The sequence below is a fragment of the Salmo salar genome, chromosome 12 (assembly GCF_965601325.2).
Source record: "Salmo salar chromosome 12, fSalSal1, whole genome shotgun sequence".
Classification (NCBI taxonomy): domain Eukaryota; kingdom Metazoa; phylum Chordata; class Actinopteri; order Salmoniformes; family Salmonidae; genus Salmo; species Salmo salar.
In genome coordinates, this window is record NC_138302.1 from 87209810 (window position 1) to 87220911 (window position 11102).

The 11102-nt window shown below is 44.3% G+C and overlaps 1 pseudogene; it reads right to left on the bottom strand.

Annotated features, from left to right (window-relative positions):
• Window positions 1–9096: 9096 nt before the first annotated feature.
• LOC106565921 (transcription factor HES-5-like) lies at window positions 9097–10464 on the bottom strand (annotated as a pseudogene).
• Window positions 10465–11102: the final 638 nt, after the last annotated feature.

Below are 11102 nucleotides of genomic sequence, written 5' to 3' on the forward strand. Positions count from 1 at the left end.
AGGAAAACAGTAGAACACTTGATTTTGTCCTAAAAGTGTGCTGCAAGACATATACTGTACTTTATCAGTGTTCATTTCTACATGATTTAATTTTAACCACAATGATTTTGTATTTTATTTGTACATTTATGTTCAAATTGCTTTATATGTTTACATTCAGATTTACAACTTGCATAAGCTTAATATTCAAATTAACATTTCTAAATCATTCATGCACAGTTGCACACACATTTGGTTTTAGATCTAATATCATGTGTCTTGATCCAGCTTCCACCCCAAAGGAAGACAGAAGAGAAGGAGAAAGAAAGAGTTAAACCCTGGAGATACTGATGTATTCAGCTATTGTTTAATTCCCTTCTATAAGTGTGGCTATTCCCCAGTGGTTCTGGGTGTTCCCCAGACAGACAGGGGAACACCAAAAGTGTGCCTTGTTAAATGTTAATTCATATTTCACAAGTAGTTCCCATCAAGCCCTTGGGGGTAAAGCTCATTACTGTGAGCGGATCAAGTAATTTGGTGTCACTCTAAAGCGGAAAGGTGGAATAAACGAGTCAAGAGTAGGTTTTCTTGATTCAACACAGTTCTCTATTGAGGGATTTCTGACAATACAAACACTCCAACACAGTCAATGAGAATCTCCAAAGGAACAACATATATCTTCTTCTTTAGATGACACAGGATCACATTACGATTATCTTCAAACTATAACAACAATCACATATTCGTCACCGTCTTAATGGATCTTCTTGGATAACACCTCTCTCTCCGTAGCCATTCTCCAGAGATAGTTTATCTTCCTCCCTTCTTGCTGGTTCCATCCTCTCTCTTGTAGGGGAAAGAGAATATCTCATTAGTACCGTCAGCTGTGCTTAATTCCCTCTGGTTACCTTGTCTCACATGCCTTGTTGGGCTACTATCCGTGAGCCCAGCCTGCCCTCTGGTGGTCCTTCCACATACCTCCCCCCTCAGGACCGGACTGGAGGGTCGGGCGCCAAACGCACCGTCTTGGTCGCGTCGGGACAGCGCGTCTGCATTCCCGTTCCTCGATCCGGCCCTGTGGATGACATGGAAAGAGAACGGTTGTAAAGCAAGAAACCATCTGGCTATTCGGTTGTTATTGTTTCTCTTACCAGCCATCCACGTGAGGGGCGCATGGTCCGTAACTAATGCAAACCTCCGACCCAGTAGGTAGTACCGGAGATAATCGAGGGCCCACTTAATGACTAGGGCCTCTTTCTCTACGGTAGCATATCTCTGTTCCCGATCGCTGAGCTTTCTACTTATAAAGAGAATCGGCCTCTCTGCTTCGCCTTCACCCTGAGCTAGTACGGCCCCGAGCCCCGTATCCGAGGCGTCTACCTGTACAATGAACTCTTATGAGAAGTCCGGAACTTGTAGGACGGGATCAGAACACAGGCCCTCTTTTAGCAATGGAAAGACCTCTTCCGCCTCATCTTTCCACTCTACCCGGTTTGGCAAGTTTTTATTGATGAGGTTTGTGAGGGGGTTGGCAATGGTTGCATATCCAGGGATAAAACGGCGATAATATCCCGTTATCCCTAAGAAGGCCCGAACGTCCCGCTTGGTCTGGGGTCGAGGACAGTCCTGAATTGCCCTGGTATTCTCTGCCTGTGGGCGTATTTTCCCATTCCCCACGGTGTACCCCAGGTATTCCGCTTCGGACAGACCCCGGCAGCATTTGTTTGGATTGGCCGTCAACCCTGTGGCTTCCAGACTCATGAGCACCGCCCGTAGTCGAAGGAGGTGACTATCCCAGTCCTCGCTGTGGATGACCACATCGTCTATGTACGCCGCTGCGTACTCTTGATGGGGCCGTAGAATGGCATCCATGAGGTGTTGGAAAGTTGCAGCACCACCATGCAGTCCGAAGGGCATCCTCACATACTGAAAAAGCCCCTCCGGTGTGGCGAAGGCAGTCTTTGGGCGGTCCTCTGGAGCCACCGGCACTTGCCAATATCCCTTCGTCAAATCCAGGGTGGTGATGAACTTGGCCTTTCCTAAGCGCTCCAAGAGTTCATCCACGCGGGGCATGGGATACGCATTGAATGTAGAGATTGCATTCACGCTCCTAAAGTAGTTGCAGAGTCTCATACTACCATCGGGTTTGGGGACCAGGACTATGGGACTGGACCACTCACTCGTCGATGGCTCGATCACACCCATCCTCAGCATCTCCCTTACCTCGTTCTTGGCGATGACTCGGCGGGCCTCAGGAATCCTGTAAGGACAGATGCACCTTCTTGCCGGGTTCAGTGTGGATATGGTGGAACAAGACATCTGTTTGTCCTGGGAATGGAGAGAATACCCGGCCGAAGTTCATAATCAGCTTGTCTAGCTGTCTCGACTGTTCCGGCAGGAGAGTTTGGCCATGGCGCACCTGTGGTAGAACCTCTTTTCCTTGGCCCTCCATGGCCATCAAAGCCACCTCCTCCTCTCTTCCATGGTACTTCTTCAACAGGTTTATATGATAGAGTTGGACCTTCTTCCTCCTGTCGGGTTGTTTGATGAGGTAATTGACCGGTGAGACCCTTTTCATAACCTCGTAGGGCCCCCTCCACTGCGCCAGCAAGCGGTGTTCAGCTGTGGGCACGAGCACCATCACTTTCTCTCCCACGGAGAACTCACGGGATGTCGCGGACTTATCATAGGCCCAGCCTTGGGTCCTTTGCGCCTTCTCCATATGCTCCTTTACTATGGGCCACACTGCCAACAGACAGTCTCTCATCAGGGTAACATGTTCTATTGTGGATCGAAAGGGGCATGGTTGGGTCTCCCAGGTCTCCTTGGCTAAGTCGAGGATCCCTCGACAGGGTCTTCCGTAGAGCAATTCAAACAGGGAGAATCCAGTGGACGCCTGGGGTACTTCTCGCAGGGCAAACATTAAGTGTGGGAGAAGCATGTCCCAGTTTTTCCCGTCTCTGGACACCACTCTTCTCAACATGCTTTTAATCGTTTTGTTCAAGCGTTCGCACAACCCGTCTGTTTGAGGTTGGAATATGCTTGTACGTATCTGTTGAACCTGGTATAACCGACACAAGTCCTTCATCAACCGGGACATAAACGGGGTTCCCTGATCAGTTAGGATCGTCTTGGGAAGGCCTAGCCGAGAGAACATCATAAACAAATCCTTGGCAATTCCCTTGGGCGACATGTTACGCAGGGGTATGGCCTCTGGGAACTTCGTAGCGTAATCTACGACCACTAGGATGTACTCGTGTCCTCTGGCAGATTTGGGAGGGGTCCCACGAGGTCCATAGCTATGCGTTCAAAGGGGGTCTCTATGATGGGGAGAAGAATCAAAGGGTTACGTAGGTGTGGCCGTGGAGCTGTACGCTGACATTGATCACACGTCCTACAATACCTGGCCACATCCCGGGTGACACGGGGCCAATAGAATCTCTGCATGATTCTGTCGATAGTCTTGTCCCGTGCCAGGTGTCCTCCTAGGACGTGGGAATGGGCTAACTGTAGGACTGTATCCCTGTATGGTCTAGGCACCATTAGTAATTCCTGGATTTCCCCCCTTTGCTGCACGACCCCATATAAGAGACCCCGCCTGATTGCATAGTAAGAAAGAGGGGGCTCACCTGGTCCGTCAACGTTCCTCCCGTCGATCACCTTCACCTTCCTCATGGCTTTCCTTAGGTCTGGGTCTCTATGCTGCGAGCTGCCGAACTGTCCCTTTAATTCCTGGGGCAGGTCGACCTTGGTAGAGGGGTGTGGAGGTTGTTCCCCATCCCCTCCAGGGGTGACCGAGGAGAATCCCTTCCAGGTTCCCTCCTCGGATGGGGCTTCAAATATATCTCTTAGCGCCTGGTTGCTCCTTCCTTCCTGCGTCGTGTATAACCCTTCGCAGGTGTCTTCATCGGTCGTTTCCTGGAATATCTGTCGTAAACGTTGGGTCTCTATTTCTTCCTCTGCTCCAGAGGACAAGGACGAGGCTACGTCTCCTTGTAGGACTACTACCTCGGGCTTGGATTTGGTTTTTCTTCTTTCCTGTCCCCCTTCTTCCCATGCATAATGTCATCTGCCGCAGCTCTTTATATAGAGCACAGTCTGTCCCGATCAATAATGGCACCTTCAGCTGGGGTACTTTCCCTGCCCTGACTGTACACCTTCCTTTCGGAGTGAGAATAGACAGATTCACGGTGGGGTAATAGTGGGTGTCTCCATGGATACAAGACACGGCTACTTTGTCTGGTAGCAGTGTTGCTGAGGTCACCATCCACTCCTCTACTAACGTAACCATACTTCCCGAGTCGAGAATGGCTACCACATCTTGTCCTTCTACTCGAACCAGAATCTCTGGGGCTGGGGCTATTTCTGCTAACCAACAGTGTTGATCCTGCCCTCTCAAACCGGGATGCGTAGGGATGGGCAGCGATGACTCCGTGACCATGGACTCGTCCTTGCTAGGACATTGTGAGGCATAATGGTCTGGAGACTGACATTTATATCACCGACCCTGCTGTGTGGGGGATGACTTCTCCCACCTCCGGAGGGGGTTTGGAGGTTTCGGTGGCGGACGTGCCAGGGCGAGTCATTGTACGGGATTTGCAGAATCCTTCCATTCCTTATTGTCCCCTTTTAACAACTGCCCTGTAGATCGGTATGTTTCCACCGCCTGGGCTATGTCGTCGGCTGACAACGGGTTGGTTTGACCCACAACCCTTTTTAACCTCTCTAGGCTAGGCGGGACGAATTCGTCCCACCTACGTAACAGCCACTGCAAGCCTGTGGCGCGATTTTCAAAACGTTAAAAATCCTATTACTTCAATTTCTCAAACATATGACTATTTTACAGCCATTTAAAGACAAGACTCTCGTTAATCTAACCACACTGTCCGATTTCAAAAAGGCTTTACAACGAAAGCAAAACATTAGATTATGTCAGCAGAGTACCAAGCCAGAAATAATCAGACACCCATTTTTCAAGCCAGCATATAATGTCACCAAAACCCAGAAGACAGCTAAATGCAGCACTCACCTTTGATGATCTTCATCAGATGACAACCCTAGGACATTATGTTATACAATACATGCATGTTTTGTTCAATCAAGTTCATATTTATATCAAAAACCAGCTTTTTACATTAGCATGTGACGTTCAGAACTAGCATACCCCCCGCAAACTTCCGGGGAATTCGCTAACATTTTACTAAATTACTCACGATAAACGTTCACAAAAAGCATAACAATTATTTTAAGAATTATAGATACAGACCTCCTCTATGCACTCGATATGTCCGATTTTAAAATAGCTTTTTGGTGAAAGCACATTTTGCAATATTCTAAGTACATAGCCCAGGCATCACGGGCTAGCTATTTAGACACCCGGCAAGTTTAGCACTCACCATAATCATATTTACTATTATAAAAGTTTGATTACCTTTTGTTGTCTTCGTCAGAATGCACACCCAGAACTGCTACTTCAATAACAAATGTTGGTTTGGTCCAAAATAATCCATCGTTATATCCGAATAGCGGCGTTTTGTTCGTGCGTTCCAGACACTATCCGAAATAGTAAAGAAGTGTCACGCGCATGGCGCAATTCGTGACAATAAAATTCTAAGTATTCCATTACCGTACTTCGAAGCATGTCAACCGCTGTTTAAAATCAATTTTTACGACATTTTTCTCGTAGAAAAGCGATAATATTCCGACAGGGAATCTCCTTTTCGGCAAACAGAGGAAAAAATCCCAAAGGCGGGGGCGGTCGGGGTCACGAGCATAAGCCCAGTGTCCCTTGATCGGCCACTTGAGAAAGGCGATAATGTGTTTCAGCCTGGGGCTGGAATGACGACATTCTGTTTTTTCCCGGGCTCTGAGCGCCTATGGACGACGTGGGAAGTGTCACGTTAGAGCAGAGATCCTTAGTAAATGATAGAGATGGAAAAGAAGTTCAAAAAATGGTCAGACAGGCCACTTCCTGTAAAGGAATCTCTCAGGTTTTGACCTGCCATTTGAGTTCTGTTATACTCACAGACACCATTCAAACAGTTTTAGAAAATTTAGGGTGTTTTCTATCCATATGTAATAAGTATATGCATATTCTAGTTACTGGGTAGGAGTGGTAACCAGATTAAATCGGGTATGTTTTTATCCAGCCGTGTCAATACTGCCCCCTATCCTAAACAGGTTAAGTCACTGGGTAATTCCCTCAATATCTTGACCACAACGAGGGTCTCTATTACATGTCCTACTCCCTTTCCGGGTTCCAGCCACTGTTTCATCAGTCGTATTAGAGCGAAGATCTGGGCACGGACGGGTTGGTCAGCCATATAGGTCCACTGATGGAACTTTACAGCTCTATCTCTGGCAGTCAGCTGGTACCAGGACAGGATCTCGGTTTTTAGTCGCCCATTGTCCGCAGCGTCGCGGGAATCCAGGTCAAAATAGGCTTCCTGGGCCACCCCGGTCAAAAGAGGGGCTAATGCGCTCGCCCATTCTGTGGGCGGCCACTCTTCCAAGGTGGCCGTCCTTTCGAAGGTCATGAGGAAGGCCTCGATATCATCCTCCTTGGAGAGACGAGGTAAGATGGCGTGAGCAGCCGCTCTAGGCTTCACTCTAGGTTCTTCTCGCCCACTCAGCTGTCGTTGCAGGAGTTCTATGGTTGTCTGCTGTGCCATGATCAACTGTTGTGGTAGGGCGTTGTCCATCGTTCTTGAATGGTTTCTCTGTGTCTACTGGAAGAATCTTGATTTACTCACTGATCCTTGTGTCACTCGTCCACCTAGTGCCCGCATTCTCCACCAATGTGAGCGGACCAAGTCATTTGGTGTCACTCTAAAGCGGAAAGGTGGAATAAACGAGTCAAGAGTAGGTTTTCTTGATTCAACACAGTTCTCTATTGAGGGATTTCTGACAATACAAACACTCCAACACAGTCAATGAGAATCTCCAAAGGAACAACATACATCTTCTTCTTTAGATGACACAGGATCACATTACGATTATCTTCAAACTATAACAACAATCACATATTCGTCACCGTCTTAAAAAAAGCAAACGATCGAAATATGATGTCTTGAACCTTTTTAGTGAAAATGTAAATATTTTATCAGATTTCTTCCTGCAAGACACAAAATACAGAACATTTTTGGGATCATTAGCAGTAGATCCATTCATTTTCCCATAGAGATTCAGACCCCATCTAACTTGTTACGGTCTGGGTTAGAGGTCCCAGTCTATTGCCCCAAAGGGGCTCTGTGAGTGAGTTCTCCTCGGCTTCCCACACTCTCTCCATTCACTGCTTTAAATGGAGGGACAATAGAAGTGTGTCTTGTTGAACATCACATTATGCAGCCCTGCAGACCTAAACTTTTAGAGCACTAAGACGATAGTGCCAGTTTTGGCCTAACACCTGGAATAACTGATATATTATGAACAAACAAAAAATAAATCAATGATATACAAAAAAAAATTATTTACATAAAACAGGTGTTTCAGTAAAAACAACACAGCCATGCCTCTGGGACTCATGTGATCAATTATCTCTTACACACTGTTACGTTCCCCAGCAAGACAACCAAAAGCTGTCGCTCAAACAGAAAGAGAAACAAACAGAGTCACTGACAATAACCAAAACAAAGCAGGTGGGGTTTTATGAAGGGTTCTGAATTACACTCATGGGGGTGTCCACTGAAAGTTGACTAGCAACAACAACTGGTACCTAAAAAGACACCCACCATGAACGCCCACTAAATTTTCCAAAGAAGAGGTAAACAAAAGAACCCACACCAAACTTAAAGACAGGAAGCAAAAACAAAAAGTGGCGCAAAACAAAAACAGGGAAGATCAGCTAAAGGATTGTTTGTCTAAAAATCAAATAGAGAGAGCAAGCTCATTCTGTGCAGTCTTGGCTCATGGTAGGCTTTTCTTTATTCAGCCCCATATAGCTACAGTGACCTCCAAAAGTAATGGGACAGTGACACATTTGTTGTTGTTTTAGCTCTGTACTGAAATGATACAATGACTATGAGGTTAAAGTGCAGACTGTCAGCTTTAATTTGAGGGTATTTTCATCCATATCGGGTGAACCCTTTAGTTTTGTTTCGTTTTGTACATTTGTACATATGGGACCAAAAGTATTTTGACAAATTCACTTATAGTGTATTAAAGTAGTAAAAAGTGTAGTTGTTGGTCCCATATTCCTAGCACGCAGTGATTACATCAAGCATGTGACTCTACTAACTTGTTGGACACATTTGCTGTCTGTTTGGGTTGTGTTTAAGATTATTTTGTGCCCAATAGAAATGAATGGTAATTAATGTAGTGTCATTTTGAAGTCACTTTTATTGTAAATAAAAAATCGAGTATGTTTCTAAACACTTGTACATTAATGTGGATGCTACCATGATTACGGATAGTCCTGAATGAATCGTAAATAATGATGAGTGAGAAAGTCACAGCCGCACAAAGTATCATACAGTATCATACCCCCAAGACATGCTAACCTCTCACCATTACAATAACAGGGGAGGTTAGGATTTTTTGGGGGGGTAAGGTAACTTTCTCACTCATCATTTTTAATGATTCATTCAGGATTATCTGTAATCATGGTAGCATCCACATTAATGTACAAGTGTTTAGAAACATATGATATTCTTATTTACAATAAAAGTTACTCCAAAATGACAGAATACATTAACATTAATTTCTATTGGGCACAAAATAATCTGAAACATAACCGAAACAAATAGCAAATGCATCCAACAAAGTATTAAAGTCACAAGCTTGATGTAGTCATTGCATGCTATGAATATGGAACCAAATACTTAACTTTTTACTACTTTAATACACATGTAAGTGAATTTGACAAAATACTTTTGGTCCCCTAAAATCTACAAAAGTGCTGTAATTTCTAAACAGTTCACCCGATATGGATGAAAATACCCTCAAATTAAAGCTAACAGTCTGTACTTTAACCCCATAGTCATTGTACCATTTATTATTTTATGTCACTGTACCAATACTTTTGGAGCTCGCTGTATATGTGGAATATCATAAATCAGTAATGTGACTCTATTGGAAGCTTGTTCAGTGATGAGAAGAATGAAGTAACAGACAAGAGGATTTAATTTGATGATTTGTGTGTTTATTCAGACTGACTCACTGAACTACATCATCGAATATCTTAATTTAAGGTAAATATTTCAATAGAAATAAAGTGATTAAACATCTCAACCAGAACTTGAATAAATCTCCAAGAAACATGATACTCTGGCATAGTATAGGATACACAGTTACTGTCTTTATAAAATACGCAAGTTTTTATAAGAGAGAACCATTTTCTATCATAGGAAGTATATACATCAATTTCATAATAATAATGTGAGCAACATTTTCACACATGAAGTCTGATCTTTAAAAATTAAGTTGTAACAAAATTGCTTATTCTTGAATACGTGTTGACCTTTAAACAGATCGGTAATAGACCATCACAAAAATATGATTAAATACCCATTTTGGGTTAAAAGTCCTCATGGAGGACCATTGAAGTTTATTTTTATCATGAATAAACAACTGATCAACATAATCAACGTATGCTTCACAGAACATAAAGGTTCTTAACATTGCAAAAATGCAGTGTTTGTAGATTTCATTGTTTCCTTAGCGAAAACTTTTTACTTGCTCAGTACAACTGAAATGAAAAGTTTCAATCGAAACACAACTTTTAAAACAACCTGCACAAGCAGAATATGAAGAAGATCTCTGATCACTGTCCATCACATTAATGCTAGACCAACATGGTCCATTTAGTTTGTTTGAGAGTGGAGTTCCAGTCTGTAGGACTCTACCAGAGACTCCAGAGAGTGACTGTTGACTGGACTCTTCTCTTTGCTGATGCTGTGCTGGGCTGGGAGCTGAACTGAGGCAGGTCACTCTCCCTCCTGTTCTTATCAGAGAATGGATGCAGGCTCTGGAAGTGGCTCAGCAGTCTTCTCTGGGACTGTGTCTTCACCTCATCCTTGGACAGGAAGTGCACAATCTCATGGACACACCTGAGTAACCCTGATTGACAGCTGCTGAGCAAGAGGAGGAGCTCACTGGCTGGTTCTGTTGCTGTCGTCTCACTAACCAAACTGTCATCTCCAAGATGTTGGCTTTCTCCAGCTTGGTTTGGCTGCTGGTTGAGGATCTCTGGACCCAGGAGAGACTTGATCTGCTCAGTGCTGTTCTTGATACGATCTCTGCGTAACTTTTCCACCACTGGCTTTCTTAGATGCAAGAAGAGAAGAGGAGAGTCATTAATAACCTTATTCTGAATACGACAGAGCTGGCTGTCTTCTAAAAGCAAATACTGAAACAATGTGACACTCTTTGTAACTCAATTTACCTTGTTGGCCAGAGTCAGGTGCTCGTTAGAGTAGATCACAGCTGAAGTGATTGTAGGTGCCATGACTAGATCTCTGTGCTGTAGAGGTCTCCGTGTAGAGTGAATCTGATTCCTACTGGCTTCATCTCTCCTACATATAGTACATAATCTGCATATGAATGTGTGGGTCTTGGGCTTGTTGGAATTTCTCACAGTCTGTAGCCAATGGGTGAGCTTGGAAAGACAATGAAGGAATATGGAGCTGCCACATACTCAGTGTTCCTATTGAGGCGGAACAAAGGTCACATCTCAGAGGAGCAGGTGGAAGGGGGTGGAGAGTGTCTCACAGAACGCTGTGTGAATCTGGGAAACTGGTGACCCCCCAGATCTGCTGCCTGATGTTGCAACCTGGTCTCAGAGAATTTCGTATTATTCTGTACGAAAATACGATACACTCTATTTAGTATGTTACATTTCATATGGTATGTATTAATTTGTGGATGTCCATAAGTGCAGGAGTCAAGTTAAAGGGTTACGGTTAGGGTAAGATTTAGCTTAAAAGTTTAACTTCTCTAGGGCCAGTGGGACGATTTCGTCCCACCTACGTAACAGCCAGTGGAATCCCGTGGCGCGTTATTCAAATACCTTAGAAATGCTATTACTTCAATTTCTCAAACATATGACTATTTTACAGCATTTTAAAGACAAGACTCTCGTTAATCTAACCACACTGTCCGATTTCAAAAAGGCTTTACAACGAAAG